The sequence below is a fragment of the Mirounga angustirostris genome, unplaced genomic scaffold (assembly GCF_029215605.1).
Source record: "Mirounga angustirostris isolate CCGP_5_RB_7025 unplaced genomic scaffold, mMirAng1.0.hap1 SCAF_8, whole genome shotgun sequence".
Classification (NCBI taxonomy): Eukaryota; Metazoa; Chordata; class Mammalia; order Carnivora; family Phocidae; genus Mirounga; species Mirounga angustirostris.
In genome coordinates, this window is record NW_026991716.1 from 105587762 (window position 1) to 105610900 (window position 23139).

At 36.4% G+C, this 23139-nt stretch overlaps 1 pseudogene; it reads right to left on the minus strand.

The window, feature by feature from the left end:
• Positions 1-17493: 17493 nt before the first annotated feature.
• Positions 17494-18125, minus strand: LOC123837118 (small ribosomal subunit protein eS24-like; annotated as a pseudogene).
• Positions 18126-23139: the final 5014 nt, after the last annotated feature.

Below are 23139 nucleotides of genomic sequence, written 5' to 3' on the forward strand. Positions count from 1 at the left end.
ATTATGGTAGGGATAATTGATAGAACTCAGCATTAGGTTGAGAGTAAAAGAGATACCAAATGCTTAAAGCAAGGACAAAATATAAAGAAGATAAGGACCTGCAGAATTCCTCTTGAATGTGACATTCTCTTTTTGATGGTAGGAGAGGAGTAATTTCACATTCTAATTTTGTGACTTCCTACCCTGTAGGCCCTCTTTTTTTTTTTTTTTCCCAAATTGCTATTAGGATTTAGTCTTTGGTTTCATTTCTTATCTTAGTGTTCTTTTTTTTTTTTTTTTTTAAAGATTTTATTTATTTATTTGACAGAGAGAGACAGCGAGAGAGGGAACACAAGCAGGGGGAGTGGGAGAGGGAGAAGCAGGCTTCCCGACGAGCAGGGAGCCCGATGTGGGACTCGATTCCAGGACCCCAGGATCATGACCTGAGCCGAAGGCAGACGCTTAACGACTGAGCCACCCAGGCGCCCCTCTTATCTTAGTGTTCTGCTTTCTTTCAGAACATTACTTATGGTTGGTTTGAAGATCCTGTTCCCTATCACTTAGCTCTTCCTTATTAGTAATGATACTTTTCAGAAGGCTAATCTTATCATAACATACAAGAGAAAAACTCACCACCTTGAAAATGTAAGCCCTTGTACAATATAGAAATACCACATGAAAGTTCAGGGGCTTGTCCCCTTTGCGAAATATCTGGAGGTCTGGTGGTCTGAGGCATGTTGATACATCCCTTTGAGGATGAAGGGCAAGCTACCGTACCTGCCTCATTTAACACTAAGAAAGAGACAAACCCCTTGTAGGCCTCTTTGGATTTTTGGAGACAATGTGTATGCTATTCCAACTTATTTACTAAATATTTCCAAAGGCTGCCAGTTTTGAGTAGAACCAGAGAAAGAGAAGTCTCTGTATCAGGTCCGGGCTGCCATACTGCTTAGATCGGATGGCTCTTGAAGGGTCAGAGGTGGACTGGAATGCTGAATAGAACCTTTGGCAGTCCCTACAAGTGAGTAATAGCACAGAGCTTTAATAGTTTTGGAACAAAGCTTTGCATTCTCTGCAGAGAACTCTCCCCTTTTTGAAAAGCAGCTTCTGACTTGTTACTGGGCAAGTCATAAGTAGTAGGATCAAACTAAAAGCTGGATCCTGGGCCTTTAAGTCACCAAATCATCTGAGCTGTCTACCATGAACCAGGTATTTGGCACTAAGCTAAAATATTAAGCATGTATATTGGGCAGCACTTCATCAAATGAAACTAGTATATACAAGATCAAGATCAAGCAGGTCTTGAAGGCAAAAGTTAGTGCAGAGCAAGTGTCACAGATGCTCATGACTCCTATTTCTGCCTACGTTGCTTCCTCTATCTCAACCTGTACCTATTGCCTGATAGGGAGCCCCCTATGACCAACCTACTAAGGAAGAACAAAATTTGTGGTTTGGTTTACATGTGGTACTGCACAATATGCTGGCAGGACTCTAAGGAGGAAAGCTGCAGGACTATAGCTCCACTGAGTGATAGCCCTAAGGGGCACTGGTGAGGGAAATCCTTCCAATGGGCAGCAGTCAGAGCAGTGCATATGGTTGTTCATTTCTTCCTAGAAGAAGAGATGGCCAGAGACATGGGTCTACCCTGATCCATATACAGTGCTTAACGTTTGGAATAATAGTCAGGGACTTGGAAGGAACACAATCAGAAAATTGGCTACAAGATAATCTAGGGAAGAGATATATATAGATAGACCTCTGACTATGTCTACACATATGAAGATATTTGTGATCTATGTTAAGGGTGAACAAAGAATGACATCAGCAAAGGAGGATTCTAATAATCACTTGAAAAGTTGCTATTCCGTGGCTGTCAGTGAGAGTCTATCCCTGGCTACTGCTGTCTTCGCCAAATAAACACAGAAAGTGGCCATGGAAACAAGGATGGAGGTTTTGTATGGACTCAGCAACACAAGGTTGATCTGGCCACAGCCAGTGCTGAATGTCCAACCCGCCAATAGACAAAATCTAATATGGCATTATTCCCCTGGTAGTCTTGCGAGCCACGTGGTGGCAGGATGATTACATTGAACTCTTCCATCATGCTGCTTTATTTTCACTGGAGTAGATACTTCTTTGGATATGGATTTGCCTTCCCTATCTGTAAATTCTGCCAAAACCATCACCCTTGGACTTATGGAATGCCTTATTTAACATCATAGATTTCCACACGGAATTACCCTTGACTAATAAACTTATTTTACAACAAATGAAGTGTGGCAATGGGTTTGTGTTCATAGAATTCACTGAACTTAGCATGCTCCCTATCTCCCTGAAGCAGCTGGCCTGATAGAGCTGTGTGAAAACTCAGTTGTGGCGCCAGTTGGACAGTAACACCTTTGGGGGCTGAAGTGATGTATTCCAGGGTTAGTTATATTATCTGAATCTGAGACCAAAAGATGGTAGTGTTTTCCCCACAGCCAAGATTCAAGGGGGCAGAAATGGGAGTGTCTATCTATCAATATTTCCCTCTTATTTCTGGAACTTTTGACTCTACTGGTTTGAAGGTCTTAGTTCCCAAGGAAGAGATACTTCCCCTAGGGGACATAGCAAGGATTTCACTAAACTGATTGTTGAGACTAACTGGCCACTGTGGACTCCTCATGCCACCTTACCAATTGGTAAGAAGGGGGGTTATTATATTATTGGAGTGATTGTTCCCGACTATGGAGGGGAAATTGGGTTACTCCTATACAATGGAGAACTAGGATTATATTTGGACTGGGGGGGGGGTTGAATTATAACTAATCAATAGAGGCAGGACTGGTAAAGGTATAGACTATTTCAAAATGAAAATTTTGATGATCTCTCTATGAAGAAACTACCACCAACTGAGAAGCTTGCTGAGAACAAAGAGATTATGGAATGGCTGGTAAAGAAGGTCATAAGTATCAGCTATAATTATATGACCAGTTGGTGAAATAAGGAGTGTTGTAGTTATGAGTATTTCTTCTTTATTTTGACATGAACTTATTTTTAACTATACTAACTCATCATTTTTCTTTCTTCTTTCCTTTTTCTATTTCCCTACTATATAAGTAAGATAGTGGTTAAACTGATGGTTCAGTATTTAGTTATAGGATATCAAAAAGTGAATGTGGAGAAGAAATCACTCTAAGATGGTATTTTGCATATTCTTCTTTGGGGGGGAAGAATAATGTATTTTCAGTTAAGCAAGAGATAGTTGCATGATGTTAGGCAGAAGCATGGTTTTTCTTTTGCTTTAGATGGAATATGGTTTAAAAAGGTATGCATTGATGACAAGTTGACTAGGAGAGAATGGTTTTGGATTGTGCTGTGTCAACTTGGTTAAGCTAAGAACCACATTTCCCAAAATCCTATCCCCTGTGAAATTACAAGTTAAAGTTGACCAAAAGAGAACATGCATCAGATTTGGAAGGCACAGGTGTGAAACAGCAACCTTCATACTCTGGAGGTCTTTGTGGTCAGAGAAAGTGACAGAGAGGAGCTCTTCTTCCCAACTCTTGGCTCTCATGATTAAGAGCAGTTCCAGGGGGAGCCTGCGTGGCTCAGTTGCTTAAGCAGCCAACTCTTGATTTTGGCTCAGGTCATGATCTTGGGATCCTGGGATCAAGCCCCATGTCAGGTTCCACGCCCAGTGTGGAATCTGCTTCAGGGTTCTTTCTTTCCCTCTGCCCTTTCTCTCTCCCTAAAATAAATTTTAAAATCTTTAAAAAAAAAAAAAAAAGAACAGTTCCAGGCTTATCACCAGATGTGTGGCTGTACTTTGATGAAGCTTTTCATAGACCTCCCCCCAACCCCATAGTCCCACTCTGGTGGCTAGATGTGCTGGTCTTTTCAGAATTCCCTGAAATTATGGACATTTTTACCTCCACCAGTGCTTCAGGAGGACTCGTTAGAGACTCCTTCTCTGACCCTCCTACTTTCCCCCTCTGCATTGTCAATTCCCTAGCTCTTCCCACAACTGTATAAGCTTTACTTCCTACAATATATCACTTATCCTGCAGCACTCATTGTGACTCTACTTCTGTGACTGAACAACACATGTCCTCCAAGCCCTTGATTTTCTTCAAATCTTCATAATCTTAAGACAACTGACTAAGTGAATTTTAAGGAATTAGGAAGTTTTTCTGTGCAAGTGTTCTTTCTTGAGAAATTTAATAAATATTATATGTCAGAAAGATTTAGGAATTAAAAGTTTGATTGCTGAAGTAGAGGGTAAGACAAGAAATATAATTATGCTTATTACAACCTCTAAGTTTCAGAAATACACCTTGAACTTACTGAAGCAGAGAATGGAATTTAATGGCTCAAATAACTGAGAAATGCAGGTTGTATATATGGGCGTTGGCCATGGCCAAATTTAGGTGCTCACACATTATCAAAAGTCTCCCTTTTTATCTGCACCTCTTAAAGCTGCTTTCTTGGGTGGTTTCCACCTCAAAAGCTTTCTAAATGGTGGGGCACCTGGGTGGCTCAGTCAGTTATCCGTCTGACTCTTGATTTCAGCTCAGGTCATGATCTCACAGGGTTGTGAGATCAAGCCCTGCATCAGGCTTTGCAGTGGGCATGGGGCCTGCTTAATATTCTCTCTCTCCCTCTCCCTATGCCCCTCCCCCCACCCCAAAAAACTTTCTAAGTGTTAGCAAAGATGAGCATTGGTAGTTCCAGGCTTATATTCTACCAACCTGCCAATACCAATAGAATAGGAGTGCTCTTTTCCCAATACTTTTTAGCAAAAATCTTTTTTTAAAAAAGATTTTATTTATTTATTTGAGAGAGAGAGTGTGAGGGGGGGTGCAGAGGGAGAGGGAGAGAGAGAAGCAGACTCCCCACTGAGCCGGGAGCCAGATGCAGGGTTCTATCCCAGGACCTGGGATCATGACCTGAGCCAAAGGCAGGTGCTTAACCGACTGAGCCACCCAGGCGTTCCCAGCAAAAATCTTCAGGCTAATTTGATTGACCTGCCTTGGGTCATGTGCCATCTCTTAAGAAGTAATTTTTGATTCTGATTGTGAATGATAAGGTCAGAGTATACTCCTGGATCTGGAGCGGCTCATCCAAATATCATGCACTGAAAAATAGAGGGGTCTGTAAGAAAAAGAGGGGTTCTATTGCCAAGGATGCTTGATAGGTAAAATCAATACATCTCTATTATAGCACACATCGTTTTCCAGCAAACATATACACTTTCTTTTAATTCATATACTTCAAAATTTATTTTTATACATACATTGCTCCTATGTAACACAAAACAACTATTTTATGTACAACAAATACTACATTCACCTCCTGTCTAAAGAGTAAAAATGAATGTTGTACAGTTATCGTATTACCTCTAGATCAGGATCTTTGCTTTGTGCCTGTCAGTCTCAGATATACCTTCTTATTGCCTGGCAGTCCATGACTAATGATATATTTGTTTAACCACCTACAGCAAATGTAATAGACAATGATGGAGTAAATAAAAGATAAATTCAATAAAATTCTCATTTGGAAATGGGAAGAGGGAAAAAGTAAATAAACAGTTGTTCTACTCATTAGAGATTGTAAGTTCTTACTACCCTGGAAGGACAGTGAGTCCCCTGGTAAGGAATCTGCATTATGGTGGATTTTACTTGGCAGTTATCTTCTTGTGGATATATTTGATATGTGTTTTTGGTGGCTGCCATATGTTAGCAACATACTTCCTATTGGTGAAGTTTTGATGGTGGAGGGAATACTTAGGGGTTAAGTACTCATGAGCATTTGCTTGCCAGGATTGGAGTTTTTCTGGAAGGAAAACATCATTAAAACCTTGACAGGCATTCAGTTAATTTGCATTTGGTTAATGCTATAGACTAGTAACTAGTAAGTGGAAACTGAGATCATGTTGAATCATAGTTTCAAGAGAAATCTGAGACTGTAGTTTCTGTTTCTTAGCAGTAGGCCTCAATGCTCTACCCACCTTCCAATTCTTAGCTTAAAGGTTTATAATGGTAAAGAACAATTGGTTGGGATTGGAAGTCATAACTAATCCTCTCCATATCTCAAGGTGGCATGAGGGCAAGTGCTTTCCACTGTCTTTTAATTAAGATCATTGGATTGGAGTTTCTGTCATTTCCACCTGAAAAACTCCTACCTAACACCTTCTTCAGGCAGGCAGTAGCAGTTGAGGTTCTTGGAAAGGGCCTAGAGAATCATATTGTAGCTTCTCCTAGATCCTCTTCTTATCTGCAATGTTGTTGTCAGACTCCTTGGCTTTCCATGCACTAAGTTTTTCTTAGGATGAGGAATTTGGCTTTTTCAATTTTTAAAGCACAGGGCTTATTTGAATCTCAGCTATCTTGGATTGTTAGATGTAGCCATAGAGCAAGACTGTGTTTTCTTTTTTTTTTGCTTTTAAACAGTCAAGATTGAAGTATTGAGAATTGGCTATAATATTCCAGGATCCTGACATGTTTTTACCAAGTTCTCTCAAGTTCTAACCTCAGTAGACACAGAACCTGAGTCCAAAGGTGTGACAGGTAACAGTTTAACCATCTGCTTTACTACTGCATAGCACAGGTGGACCACATTCTAGCTAGTATGAGGGGAACATTCATTACCTTGAAGCCTATCTGGACTTGGCCAACTCAACATTATTAAGATTTGTCAGTAACAACAAGTGATCTCTATATGCCTCAAGCCAAGGGTAGACCTTGGCTTGAGGCATGGCCAGATCTGAATATCCAGGTGCTTTAACTATTGCATAAGAAATCGGTCTCTCTCCATCTCTAGCTCTGTTTTCCTTCACTTTCAGGCAGAGTCTCTCATGAACTGACAAAGCATGAGCGACTCCAAGCTTTCCATTTTCTAGCAGTGCAGTAAGGTCAGTGGAAGAAACCATCAAAAGTCCTAGGCTGTCCTTGATTGGCCTAACTTGGGTCACATGCCCAATTCTTCACCAATCACTGTTCACTCCCACTAGTCAGGCTTAGGTCTACTACCCACCCTTGAAGATGGGAAGATGAGAAGGTTCTTGAAAATAAAACAAGAAATCCAGTTACTATAAAAGGGTGCTGGGCAAGCAAACATAACAGATATGTACCACTGTCATAAAGAGCACGGGGCCAGGAGTCAGAAGAAATATAGTCTAATCACAGTTCCATCACTTTCTAGCCATTTGGCCATTTCTGAGATTTAATTTCCTCATCTGTAAAATAAAGGACACTAATACTAAGTTGAATTATTTCATAAAATTTTTGTGATGGCAAGATGAGATTGTATATGGAACCTCAGAAGTTATAGATAGAAAGCACATATTAAAATATTTTTGGATGATCTTTATAGCAATACTTATATTGCTTTAAAAACATGTTATTTTCAGCATAAAAATAACTACATAAGCCCAACCCCCAGCACAATTGTGTTATTATCATTCTTAAATATTACATCTTCATTTTTCTTCTTTCTTTTTCTTGCTTTCTTTCTCCCTCAAAACCATTTTCTCATATAGCTATATAATCTTCATAATTCTCAGCTTTAATGGCAAAATTTCATCCATTAGACATACATAATTTTCCTAACCATTCTTTTATTGTTGGACATTTAAATTATTTCTTATTTTTTAACATTATAAGTAATGCTGTGATGAATATATATGTATGTAATTATATATTACATATATATGTGTATATATGTAGTTATATTATTTTTATGGAGTTGACCTTAGTACCAACATTTCTAAGGCTCTTGATATATAGATAGTCAGCCATCTTTCTAAAAGAATTGTGGCAAATTACATCATTCCTAGAAAGGCACAGAGATGTAAGTTTCACTGTGCCCTGCCTGGCTATAGTAGATGCTACAGTTGTCTTCCTTATCTGCCTTGGATTGTACCATTTTGGTGTACTCAGGTGACTTCCAATGGGTGACATCTGTATTTCTCTGCCTGGATTTCTGTCCAAGTGAGTGCTGTAGATCAGAAATGGTGGGGAATTAGCATATCCCAGAAACAGCCCTTAAATGATGACTGATGGGAGCTGATGAATAACTATCCTTTGAGGCATCTTGTTTTATGCCAGTATCTACAGAATGATGCTCCAGTCACCCACCCACTGGTGGTAGCTGGCTTCATACACAGTCTTTTATTTCCACATTTTTATTGAGATATAATTGACATATACCTTGAACATATAAGTTTAAGGTGTATAGCATGATGATTTGATATAGGAATACATTGCAAAATGATTACCACAAAAGATTAGTTAACACATCTATCACCTCACAGTTACCTTTTATTGTGTGTATGATGAGAACTTTTAAGATTTACTCTCTTAGCAATTTTCAAGTATACAAGACAATATTAACTAAAGTCAACATGCTGTACATTAGATCCCAGAACTTATTCATCCTATAACTGGAAATTTGTACCCTTTGACCACCTTTGCCCATTTCCGCCACCCTCTTACCCCTGGCAACCACCAATTTAACTCTGTTTTTATGAGTTCAGTTTTTTTAGATTGCACATATAAACAAGATCATACAGGGGCACCTGGATGGCTTAGTCAGTTAAGTCTGCCTTTGGCTCAGGTCATGATCTCAGCGTCCTAAGATGGAGCCCGGTGACGGGTCCTCTCCTGAGCAGGGAGCCTGCTTCTCCCTTTCTCTGTGCTGCTCCCCCTGCTTGTGTTCTCTCTCTCAAATAAATAAATAAATAAATAAATAAATAAATAAATAAATAAATAAAATCTTAAAAAAAAGAGATTATACATTATTTGCCTTTCTCTGTCTTACTTCAAGTAGCATAATGCCCTCCAGGTTCATCCATGTTGTCACAAATGGCAGGATTTCCTTCTTTTTTATGACTGAATAATATTTATCATATATATATACAACATTTCTTAATCCATTCACTATTGGACACTTAGGTTGTTTCCATGCTATGACTATTGTAAATAATGCCACAATGAACACAGGAGTGCAGATATCTCTTTGAGATAGTGATTTCATTTCCTTCAGATATATATCAGGAAGGGGGATTGCTGGATCATATGGTAGTTCTAATTTTAATTTATTGAGGACTCTCCATTCTGTTTTCCATAGTGGCTGCACCAATTTATATAACACACTCTTAATCTGCTGTCTTCTCTTCCCTGTCTTGTTTCCCCACTCTGCCAAGTTTCTTTGTACTATACAGATAAATTTCTTATACTTGAAGCCTCATCTCAAGAGTCTACTTTTGGAAGGACCCAAGATAAAACACTAGGATTGGTTATCTTCACTTAATTTTTTTTGCATTTTTTTTATTATGGTATGTTAATCACCATACATTACATCATTAGTTTTTGATGTAGTGTTCCATGATTCATTATTTGCATATAACACCAGTGCTCCATGCAGAACATGCCCTCTTTAATACCCATCACCAGGCTAACCCATCCTCCCACCCCCCTCCCCTCTAGAACCCTCAGTTTGTTTTTCAGAGTCCATCGTCTCTCATGGTTCATCTCCCCCTCCGACTTCCCCCCCTTCATTCTTCCCCTCCTGCTATCTTCTTCTTCTTCTTCTATTTTTTTTAACATATAATGTATTATTTGTTTCAGAGGTACAGATCTGTGATTCAACAGTCTTGCACAATTCACAGCTATGGTGAGCACTGTGAATTGTTCACTTAATTTTTAAATTGGCTAACTTAATAGGAAATCAGTTACTGATTGTTTGTATCAATATAGGTAAATCTGAAACATATTATTAAATCAAAGAAGCAATTTTTAGAGAATTCGTAAGTAGGGTAGTATTGTGAAACCATAGCATATTCAAAATAATTTTATGCACACAAAGCAATATCATATATGCAAAAATTGCATAAATGCAAAATGATACAAAATATGTAACAAAATATATGAGAAAAAATTCTTGGGAAAGATAAAGTCAAAATCAGAATTGCAAAAACCTCTAGAGAAAAGGAAAGGGAATGTTACTGGGAGGGTTACATAGGCTCAGTAATGTTCTATTTTTTAAGCTATATTGTAGCTCTGTGTATTTACATCATTCCATGTGTTTTTTTGTATGTCTAAAATAAGTTATTATAAAAATGATTATGCAAACTATAATAAAGTAAAACAAAAAAATTTGTAAAGAAAATTCACCTAGTAGTTGTAAAGAAATGTTCATCTAATAGTTAATTAAATCTTTACAAAGTATAAAAGACAAACAAATTTAAGTCTGATAGAATTGACTTTTAAAAATGTAAATGTTAAGATACTATAATGGTGGATACATGTCATTATGCATTTGTCCAACCCGATAGAATGTACATCACTAAGAGAGACCTAATATCAACTATGGTATTTGGGTGATAATGATATGTAAGTGTAGGCTCATCATTTGTAACAAATGTACCAGTCTGGTGGGGAATGTTGATAATGGGGGAGGCTTTGCATGGGTGGGGGAAGGAGGAATATGGGAAATCTCTGTACCTTCTACTCAATTTTGCTGTGAATCTAAAACTGCTATAAAAGTTTGTATACTAAAATGAACCAAAAAATGAGTGAATTTTTATATGCCAAAAAATTGAAACAAAATAGTCTGAACTAGGAAACTACCACAAATATGAAAAATATGATATCCTTAGTATATAGAGGTTATACAAATCAATATGAAAAACACAAAGGCCTGATAGAAAAATAGCAAAAGTATATGAACATGCAATTCTCCAACAGGAGACAAAAATGACTGGAAGTCATAAGAAACGAGTTGATCAGTTTTTAGCTAACTTCACTAGTAATCAAAGAAAAGGGTAATAAATAAGAGTTAAAATATTCATCTCTAAAAATGGCAAGGGTTTAAAACTTAATTACTCTTAATGCCCATTAGGAGATACACACATTCTCAAATGTGTTCGCAGCATTTTAGAATGTTGGTCCCTTTGCCTAAATATTGTTTTCTTGGATTTAATTTTAAAGGTCCAATCAAAGCTGTGGTTTTCCTGGTCAGAGAGAAGCTGGGCATCAGAAAAGTTTTGGTTCAAATAACTCCTCTACTTCTTACTGGTTGTGTGACTTAGTGTAAGTTATTTATTTATTTTTTCACTAAACCTATTTCCTCAACTGTAAATGTGGGTAATTATATCTAATAGAAAATCATGAAGATTAAATTAAATAATGCAATTAACAACGTGATGTAGGGCCGAACATTTAGAGTTATTTACTTGATAGCTCTTTTATGAGAGCACTGTTTCTTCGCAATATATATAATCCTAAAAATTTAGACATTATTCAAAGGCCTAACATATAGAAGGATAGGCAAAAATATTATGGTACTGTTCTCAGAGAAAACAGTATGTGGCCATTAAAGATATTTTCTAAAAATGTTTAAAGACAAAGAATGTACTCACAATATGTTAAACAAAAACAAATAGAGCAGGACATAAAGCTGTACATAAATTATAATCCCATGTATCAAAACATGCAGAAAGTGCACCCCAAAATAACAGTAGTATTTCTAGGCTGTAGAATTATGAATGACTTTTTCCCTTCTTTATGCTTTTTGGTATTTCCCAAGTTTTCCACCACGAACAGCACTACTTTCATAAGCATAAAAAATCACAAAAGGTAATATGATGGAAAGGAATACAATTTAATTTATATGTAAACATAAGTGCATTATAAGAAACATTGCTGACAACACTGATTTAAAAAGATATATTTAACATATTGCATTTATGCATTTATTTTAAATGGGGAAGCCATACATTTATTTAAGATTTTTTTTATTTTATTTATTCATGAGAGACAGAGAGAGAGAGAGGCAGAGGGAGAAGCAGGCTCCCAAGGAGCAGGGAGCCCGATGTGGGACTCGATCCCGGGACTCCAGGATCATGACCCGAGCCGAAGGCAGACGCCCAACCATCTGAGCCACCCAGGCGCCCCCATTTATTTAAAATGCATTAACTGAAGTGAAACAAAAAAGAGCATAGTTCAGGGGAAAATATAATTTCTTTATTAAATTTAGTGTAAAGGTATAAAACGTTGTGGGCATGAATTATTTTAGGATGGTGTTAAAAGAGAAGAGAAATGTGCTTGGTGAGAAATTAACAAATACTGCTTGAGTTAGAAGGAAATGTGAATAGTAATAATAAGAGCCAGGAAGATTGATTCTAGTTCAAATGTGAATGAAAGGAGACTAGGGAGGTATGGACAAAAATAAAATCAGGATTCAAGCAAGATATTTTCAGAGGATCTGGCAAATGAATTAGCATCACGTATGATCCTTCATGCTCGCAAGGTTGCTATTTATGTGGCGAAAAAAGGGTAATATAGTTTTTGACCTCTCTCTCTTGACATCTTTCTAAAGTCTTGAATTCTGCTTGTTCAAAATGGAACCCATCAAATCCTCATGCAAAATCCATTTTCATCTGGCCTTAGCTGTTACTATCAATTACAACACTGATTTTGTAGTCACCGAGATGCCAGACTGTTACTTTGTCTTTTCCATTTCCTACATTCAGTTATATGCCTAGTTGTCCAGGGTCCCTCTCTCTAATGAATCTTTACTTCCTTCCATTTCCAAGGTCACTACCCTAATCTTGGTCTCTATTACTTCCTGCCTGGGCTCTCAGAGCCTGCCGTCTCTTTCCTACAATGTACATGGTTGATGATGTAATCTTCTGCTGGCCAAATCTGATCACATCACTCCACCTGCTCAAACCCCCTCCATGATTTGTTACTTCAGAATATAGTCAGGAGTTCAAGACTGCCATAATTTATCTACAACCTACTTTCTCAGGTTTATTTCCAATTATTTCCTTATAGACATCTTATATTCTAATGAAATTGGACTTTTCACTGATGCACTGACACAACCCATGCATTTTCATCTCTATATCTTTGTATTTGTGCTTTCCCTGCGTGGGATGTCCTCCTTTTCTCCTTGTAGTCCACAGGCCTTAACCTGTTCTTCAAGAGCCATCTTTATATCCCACTATGAAGATTTTCCTGGTACATCAAATTCCTTGGAGTTGTTTTCTTGTTTAAATTCTCTTCCTATTATTTTTTGTGCCACTTTCTTTACTCAAAATTCTCTTATAAGAATATATGAGTTATTTTTATTTCCTGTACTAGATTATAGCCTTTTACAGATCAGGGATTTGTATATTACTCATCTTTATGGCTCTAGAGCAAATTAGGCACTCAGTACATATTTCTTGAAGTGAATGAGTATCAATCAATAATTAGTAACAAAGCAAAGTACTATTTACAAAAATATGATGTATTTGAGTATTTGATCATTTATTCATTCAAATTTTAAAATTTGAGACATATCATCTCTTAATTAAAAGTATTATGCTACATAATAAGAGTTATCTTCTGGTGTTTTCTCTGAGCCCCCTATGTCAAGATCAGGTTGTAAATAATGAATGTTATTGCCGATAATAAAGTGTCAACCTCTCTGTAGTTCAGCTTGGGGAAATTGGAATTGTTCTTACACAAGGACCCCCACTGAATAAATGATACATGTTAAGCACCACCAGATGCTTCCTATTTAGAGAGATTCAAGTGCAAAGACAGCATGTATAGACTGAGAATGTCGTCAGCTTTGTCCTGAAATTATTAAAAGTCGGTTTTAAAGTGCTTCCTATTCAGTAAAATTAACACATTTTTATTTTAATTTTTATAATACAAAAATATTTTTCAGTGACTTTATACTGAAATTATATAACAACTATTTTATATTTGACCAGTGTTACTAGTCCAATATGTTAAAGGTTTTAAAATTTGTTTTCTCTCTTTGAGAATAGGGATTTTATGTGAATGCATTTAAATTCAAACACTAAAATCATTTTCTTAAAGATTCTTCTATAGCCTGAAATGTTTCAAGTGGAATCTAAGCATGGAAAAGCATTCTCGTAGTATCTTAAATTACGAACTACAGAAAATCAAACTTTAGAAATTAGAATTTGGTTGATTTTGATGGGAAACTGGGATCTCTGGAAAATATTTTTGGCATGTATCATTATCTGTTTTCATCTCTTTGATTAAATGAAAATCATTATTAAACCTATTGCCATTAGTATGTTATTTATTAAGTGAATTAGAAATATATCTCTCCTACATCACATTTTTCCTCATTCTCTTTTTCTTTCTTAAAAATTAATTTCTTTGTTAGTCCTTTAATGAAGTGAATTATTTGCCTGGGCAGGGTTTGCCCAGCTTCACACTGATAGTTAGGTCTCCCTGAACACGAGGGTTTTCATGCTGCTGCAACATTGGCACTGGAATTTTCCTGCATCATATCTGCATGTATCATACAAGCAGCAGAAGATATTATTTGGTCTGGTTCCTAGCACACCAGCATTTTCTTTCTTTTTTTCAATTGAATCTGTTTTAGTGAGCTTCCAAAATGAAAAATTAAAGGATCAGTGGAGGGGCACCTGGGTGGCTCAGTCATTAAGCGTCTGCCTTCGGCTCAGGTCATGATCCTGGGGTCCTGGGATGGAGCCCCACATCGGGCTCCCTGCTGAGCAGGAAGCCCGCTTCTCCCTCTCCCACTCCCCCTGCTTGTGTTCCCTCTCTCATTGTGTCTCTCTCTGTGAAATAAATAAAATCTTTACAAAAAAAATAAAGGATAAGTGGAATAGTAAGGTTTACTTATTACTGGATTGTGTGCAATAGCTTGTCTGACACTACCTGTGGTAAATTTGCTTTTTTACTCCCTCGAGAAAACACGTGAACCGTAGCTGATGGAGAAACAATCATTATCATCAATTCTTGTTGTCTTGGCTACCACTAGGTGGGTGCTGCTGATCTATATTACAGACTCTAGGTTGCCAAATGTTGAGGATCGTCCATTAATCACAGGCTTGAGTCATACCTAGGATCACACTAGAGCCAAAGACCATTGGAGATCACACAGCCAGGATATCAACTCACTCCTCAAATAGAACTAGTAATTTTGTGGAAATACAAATTTAACTACTATATCACATTGATTCAGAAGAATTGAACCATTATAATCCTATCATAATTTTTCTATACAAAAGATAGAATAGACTTTTCAGGTCTCAAGCAATTTCTTGGTATTGAAATTTAAGGTCTCCTAGGAAATGCAGATTTCTGCTTAGAGAATTTCCTCCCCCTATCAGTCATGTCAGAGTTGTTTTTATTATAACATTTCCTTAACAGTGGAAGATATTCCTTTCCATCTTGACCTATGATTGCTAGTTATTATCAAAATCAGGCAATGACCAGGAAAAACTGAACAGAAAAGAAGTAATGCAGATTTTTTGGTCAGAGAGTCTCTCAAAGGACTTAGATCAGGAATGGAAGATGCAAGACTTTGTTAAGTGTAACTAACTCGCCAAATAAATGTTGAAAAACAATGGCCAAATCTTTAAAATTTCAAGATCAAGATTAAAGGCTTAAAAAAAACTCATTTTCTCTCTTACACAAACTTAATCCTCCTTTTAATGTGTTTGTTCTTACAATTCTGTGATTTATCCATGTGCGTTTGCATTTTATCATACTTTTGTTCTGTTTTTCTTCCTTATTACATCTTAATCTCTTTTTGTGGGCAGAGATCGTTGCAGATCTTTGATTGTGCCAGATGTCTCTGACTGCTGAGTAAATATTGGTTGATTGAGCCATGAGGATATGTTTGCATGATTGCATCTTTCTATACATCACAATTATGAAGTTTTTGTTCTAGCTTTCTAATTTTATGGGCAAGAATGGTCTGCATATAGGACAGGTAGTGGGTGTGAAATGTAAAATATGACATCATTCTGTACTTTTTAAAAAAGATTTTATTTATTTATTTGACACAGAGAGACAGCCAGAGAGGGAACACAAGCAGGAGGAGTGGGAGAGGGAGAAGCAGGCTTCTTGCTGAGCATGGAGCCCGATGTGGGGCTTGATTCCAGGACCCTGGGATCATGACCTAAGCCAAAGGCAGACGCTTAACAACTGAGCCACCCAGGCGGCCCCATCATTCTGTATTTTAAAAATGTTTATGCCCTCCTTTTACATATGAACCATACAGATACATGAGGATATATGTATGTGTACATATGCATACATTTATATACATGAATATATACATGTGAACTATGAATCATCCATTGTTCATGGTGGTAATAGATAGATGATAGGTGATAGATATCCATCTATATAGATAGATAGATAGATATAGATAGATATATGTCCATATATATATATATATACACATATATATATACACACACACACATATATATGGAGAGAGAGGGTTTTCTTTCTTTGAGTGCAGAGATTGTCTTTTACACTATGAACCATACAATATATATTTCATGGGTAATACACAGTGGATGCTCAAAAATGTTTGTGCCTCTTGATGATAGATGATAGGACTCTATAATTGTTTATTTTCTGTTACCTCCATGGAACTAAAATAGTTAACATTCTATACAAAAAAAGTTAAAGTCCTACAGTCTTCCAGGTCATCCTTGAGCCTTACTGTCTCTCCTCAGTACATGTTCTTCAGCAAACAGAACTTATCAGTCATGCCACTGGGCTTCTCTTTACTTTCTTCTATTTGCCATGAAAAAAGAGAGGTGAATAAGAGAACGTTAACAGAGGAATAAGGAGATGTGGTTACCTTGCAACAGCTCACTCAGTTGTTGACTTTGGCTTTCATTCAGATGCGAATGAGTGGGAATGATTCCAAAGGCCAAAAGGCAGTTTTATACCACAGTATATTATTAAACAAAGATTCTGAATATAAAGTCTGTTTTCTTTCCCCCTCAAATGTCACTCTTACTAATGTTTGTAAATATGTCTTTCAAAGAAGTTGAAGCTAGGGATGGTGTTACCTGCTGTAGGGGCTAGACAGAGAAATATATGACCAGACGTGTTTTCTACCCTATGTGCCTGGGATGGTAGCTGCCTTCTTTATGGTGATGGATGGTATTTGTAGAAGGTGCAATATCTTTGTATCTCTGTGATAAAGGCAATGATGGTCCTATACATAACATTCTCTATAAATATCTTCAAGTAGAACTGGAATATAGGCTCCACAAGGTCAGAGATTTTCATGTTTTGTTTTTATATATCCTAAGACTTAAAATGGTACTTAACACACAGTAGTTATGAAAGAGACAGTTATTGAATAAAGTAGTAGAAATTTGGACACCTTATTCTTGCGTTTTGTCATCTTTCACTATGCAAGTTGTGTTTTGTTTTCCTGACTTCATAATCAAATACTAGTATTAATACTAGGTAATATGGAGAGACTAAGATATGGAACAGTCTTAGCAATCATGACAGATAAATACTCCCATCATTAATATTTTTCTTTTCTTTTTGGCTATTTTTCTCAAATGGGTTGATTATATGGGTTGCTGTTTGATTTCATTGCATAATACACTTTAGGAATCAAACAAACTAAGCTTTGGTGAAGATTATTTTGAACAAATTAATAGAGTATTTAATAATTTTGAGAATATATTTCAGAACATTTTATTACTAGCCTTAAAACAGAAATATTAATAGTATCTCCTACATTATGCAGACAACAAAGGGTGAGACAAGAGTGCTAAAGCACTTCTATGGAAGGACTTACACATTCTTTTTATTTTTTTTTAACATTCTTAGTTATTGATCCTCTCATGAAAAATCTGCACAACCTCCACAGATAAAGCCACTGCAGCATCTTTACTCCTGTTGTCCAATCTCCAGCTCACTTTTTGCCAGCACCAACATTGGCTTTTGCAGTCCCCCTGACTTTCTTCATTCTGTTCTTGTGTTCCTTTCACTGTTTTCTTGATGTCTTTTTCTTCTCATACAGGCCATGTCTTGCAAGTCTGTGTTTGGGTTCATTTTTCTTTGCATAATCCAAGGAATCATATATCATGCCAAAGCTGGTTCTTGCCACCACCAAAATGGGTTCTGAATCCAAACACAAATATGACATCTGGTGTGGTCTTGTACATTTTGGCTAGTTTTTCCCAAATTTCTGTCTTAGGTACTGTTGCCTTTCCAGGGTGAAGAACATCAATGACCATCTGTTTCTGCTGAAGTAGTCGGTTAGTCATGAACTTCCTGGTCCGGATAGTTTCTGTGTCGTTCATGATGGCGGCCAAGCTTCAAGCAGCCGGGAAGGAAAAGACAGACTTACACATTCTTTTAATAGCAATATTCAATTATTCTTAGAATTGAGAATTTTTATTCTAATAATGACATGGGTAATAAACCAGTATGATATACATTAAAGATTTGACTCATAATTCATCTTGGAGAATACAATTGTTCACAAATGATTCCCTGAAATGCCTCTTTAACATTTTCCTTTGTTTACCAGATTATTCCATTAAATCTTTACTGCTATTACTTTAGGATGCTAGTTTAGCCCTACACCCCTTCCCCCCATTTACTTAATTAAAACACACACACACACACACACAGAATCACACACATATGCATTCTGCCACTATAATCCTAATGTGTCTTTTTAGTTTTATTCTAGGTACAATGATGCTGAATCATATTAATAACAATAGGAATAAACCATTCTGGATTAGTTTATTTATTTATTTTCACAAACTTAAATTTAAATTATTTTTTCAACTTGAGAGGTAAACAGTTCCTTAAGATCCTCTGAGACCCAGGAGTATAGAGCAGAAAGGCGGTTAGGATTATCAGACTTTCATTTGGATGTAAGATGAATGTTTCATGTGGACGGAGAGCTGGAGAGTTAGTATTTTGTGTCTTTGCACTCTGGGAGAGTCTAACTTGGGAAGCCACAGAAGAATGAAGGGAGGATAGTATTACCTATTATTCTTCTGGTGCCCTCCTGATACCCTGCCCCACTCTTTTGAAATGTATAAATTTATCCTATCTGACATTAGGGTGAGTGTCAGCTAAGTTTAAACCTTTCGTAGCTTTTCCACAGCCATTTTGGAATGTCTTTTATTAGAGGATTGTTGGGAAGTTTGAGAGAAGAGATGGCAGTGCTGCTGGAATAGATCTAAGAAGACTGCTGTCACCAGTCCTACCCCTGCCAGACATCAGATTGCATTTATGCCTTGAATTATATGTGCTACCTTTACTTGTCTACCTGAAATGAGCTTTTGGATGATGAGTATACAGCACTCACTCGAATGCACAATTCTGGGCCCAGTCCTGGACTTGGAAGAGATGAAAGATGATTTGAGTGGAAGGTTTGTATATGTAAGCTTTGTAAGGTTTGGTATATGAGGAACCACTCAGCATACAAAGTATATATAGAACTGAAGGACCTAATCTTACCTATAAGGATTATACATCATTAATAATTATGAATGAGGTAAATGGCTATTTAAAGCATAGGTTGACAATTAGTATAAATAAGATCTAATCAAAATGCTTACAGTTCATCATTAAGAAAACATATCAAGAATGGGAAGAATGTAAGAATGGTTATATGTACAAGATTTTAGGACAATATCCCTACCTTTTTGGTACATAGTTCCCCAAATTAGAACCACTTTTTCTTATCTCAGGAGAACAGCAAATGCATAAGTTAAGTTAAAATTTACATCTACAAACCAGGGTTTAAATATGTCTGTACAAAAGTGAAATATCATTTGGAAATTATAATAAATCCTAGATTAACTCAACCACGAATAGAATTCTAACCAGGTGTTTTATTTTTGCATAAATGAATTTAATAAGTAAATCACATAGCAACAAGTTAGAGGCCTGTGATACACTGATTAACAATCTAGTAGATTTTTTCCCTTACATTCCACATTTAGAGGAAAGATTAAAAATATTAGGTAAAAATATCTCCTATCTCAGATATTATTAACTTTTACATCACAGAGATTTAAGTATAATTTTAAAAAGTGAACAGAACCAAGGAAATGTTACATTATATTTACCACATTATTTATTCATAGTCAGAAAAGTGGCCTTAGTCTACTAAGAAAGGATTTTAAAATGGAAGGTTGAGACTAAGTATGAGCTGTCTGATGAACTTACTGTTGTTTCAAAATATTAAATTCAGTAAATACCTTAATGGCAAAGTATTATGATCAATGGAAGAATATTTATCCAATACAGTGAGGTAAGATATACAAAGAGCAGCAGATGGTCTACTGAATAATTGAATACCTTTCAACTTTACTTGGTTTTCGTTGAACTCACCTATCTGACCTATCTTTATTTGCTACTTTCCTACACAAACAACTGGAAGCCTAATAGCTGGCTAAAGCTGAAAGTGTCCATACATTATTTAATTTCCTCCCTCTCTCACAGCTAAAGAAATGTAAGAGTATACAAGTGAAATTAAATTATGTAAGCACACACTGCCAGTTAATGAAAGAGCATAGCTAAAACCTAGTTTCTTAGCTTCTAGTCCAGTGTTCTTTCCATGCTACTATCCTGCTTCCCTACTATCCTACTACTTCCCTACTATCCTGCTTCCCGTTAAAATTGGGCAAAAATATATTTTCTCGAATTATCCGGAATAGTGATTCCTAGTGTTTTTGGAGTTATTACTTCCTTAGGATGTTAATCATGCTGAGTCCTTGCAAAATATATATGTAACCCGTTTCTCTTCTTCTTTGTTTTCCTTCTCTTTGTTTAAAGATGACACATTTTGAGATTAATTTAGTTTTGAGATTTGAGAACTTTGAAATACTTCCAATGGAAGTTAAACTCTTTTTTGTAGGAATCACATTGTCATGTTTATGTTCCTAGCAATTAATAGAATGTCTGGTGCATAATAAATGTTCTCTGAACTGAATTAAGCTTAACGAAATTGATGTAATCGACCAAGGGTTAGTGAAGTCATGCTTTGAAGTCACTTACTCAGAGAGTGTTTCAATTTCCCACTTTGTATGGGTAGACACTGTCTATGTTGAAAATAAACTGATCTATTTAACCAGAGATGGCACTGACAAACAGGAACTTGCTTATGGTGCTTTCCCAGTTAGGTTTTTCATTATTTATGTTGTAATTGTTAGATGCAGTCTTGATATGTCGTGTGTTTTCCTCATTTTAATATAGCTACACTTTATAATAATTCACTTTTGGCTGTCTTCTCAGCAGACTGATAATTCAGTGTCATTATTTACTCTACACTGTCTATTGTGATTCATCTTTTTTTGTGTCCTCACATAGTCCTTTTGCCTTTGAAGCTACTGTAACTTCAAAGAAACTTAAATAAATGAAGAGATGTATAGACTCAGTGCTCAAGGAGAGGAATCTTAAAAACGTGGATAAAAAGTGGTTATATTTTTCTTTTTCATTTTTCATAAGTATTAAATTCAATAGTCTCTCTTGAGAAGTCCTTGCCCCATATTTCCCCTTCTTGACCCCCTTTTTTTAATCAGTGTGTGTGCATGCTATGTGCAATTTATGATATAGCAGATGGGAGGCCTTGTATTTAGGAGAACAATCCAGTAGATGGACCTTGAGTTGAATTTGGACAGCTACAAATCTAGAGAACACAAGAAACAGCCCCCAGAACTCCATGTCTCAGTATTGGCCATAGCTCTTCTGGGCAATTACCACTTTGGGGCCACAGGAAACATTTAAGCGCCTTTTAGAACAAATCTTATGCTTCCACCTGAGTAGGATGGGAGGAGAGGGCAATAACTTTCCTCCAGATTTTATTGTTTGCAGATAAAGGTATACCAAGCAGCTGCTTTATTCAGACAAATAGAGCAAACTAAATAAATGAGAAGTGTTTATCTTTTGTACTTTTTTTTTTCTTTTAGAAAGCACACATTTTGTGGCCTAGATAAATTTGTTTAAGGAACATCTGTTTATACATTGCTTTGTTTCCTGGTATTATTTCTTTTTCTGTCCTTATGGAAACACTGTAGATTCTTATATACGCATTGTTTATGCTTGTTGAATGAATAAAGGAAGAACAGAAATATACCACAAAGATCTGGAACATTTCTGAGAAATAAATCATCTAGTCCCATCCACTAGTACTATAAGTGAGAATATGGAAGTCTGGAGAGGCTGCAGAACTTCTAATTAACAGAAGGAGTGGTTAGTGTCCATTTCCTTTGATTCCCACTACATTGTGTTTTCCATTGTAAAAATACAACTGCTGCTAAGTTGCTAGACTTTTTATAACTCTTGACTCCAGGATTGAAGAAGTTCTTACTTTAGTGTCTGAGCCTTTATGATCCTAGTATAACTTCCTACCACAGAAATATCTCTTAGAGTAAGATGTCGTCAGAAATCTGATTTCTCAGTAACTAGTCTAGAATAATACATGTATATAAGGATTCATAAAAGCAAATGTTTATTCCAGTAATGTTCATAATAATAAAATCCTGGAAAAAACCTAAATGTTTCTGTATGGGGAGTGGTTAAATGAATCTTAATATTTTTATTCTATGAAATAAAATTGTTACTTTGTAGCAGTTAAAAAGAATGAGTCATACTTATGTTTGGTAATAGCAACAGAATTCTAAGACATTGTACAATAAAAATAAAAGCTGCAGAATATCTACAGTATGTAAAACACCACAAACATGTAAAAAAACAATATATAAGTAGTTCCAGATCTACATGACGTGTATATAAAAGAATTAAGAAAAGATGGGAAATAAATATATTAAATTTGTGATAGAGACAGTTACTTACGGGGAAGGTAGGACTAAAAGTTGAAGGTGGCGGGGCACCTGGGTGGTCAGTCGTTAAGCGTCTGCCTTCAGCTCAGGTCATGATCCCAGGGTCCTGGGATCGAGCCCTGCATTGGGCTCCCTGCTCAGCGGGAAGCCTGCTTCTCGCTCTCCCATTCCCCCTGCTTGTGTTCCCTCTCTCGCTGTGTCTCTGTCTGTCAAATAAATAAATAAATAATCTTTATAAATAAATAAATAAATAAATAAATAAATAAATAAATAAATAAATAAATAAAAGTTGAAGGTGGCTTTCAAAGGTGGCTTGATTTCATCTCCGTGTTTAATTTGTAAAAAATAGAATGTATTCATGAATTATTTGTGTAATATAAGAAAAGTTTTTAAAATCACAGGATCCAATAAAAACTCAGTATGCCTCTATTTTGACCTCACCTTACACCAGGGACTGGGAGAGAATATGCAGATGTGCAGGAGGAGGTTGTCATTCTAGGCCAGCTAGTGTTCTGTAAAAGAGATATATGAGTTACTGGTATCTA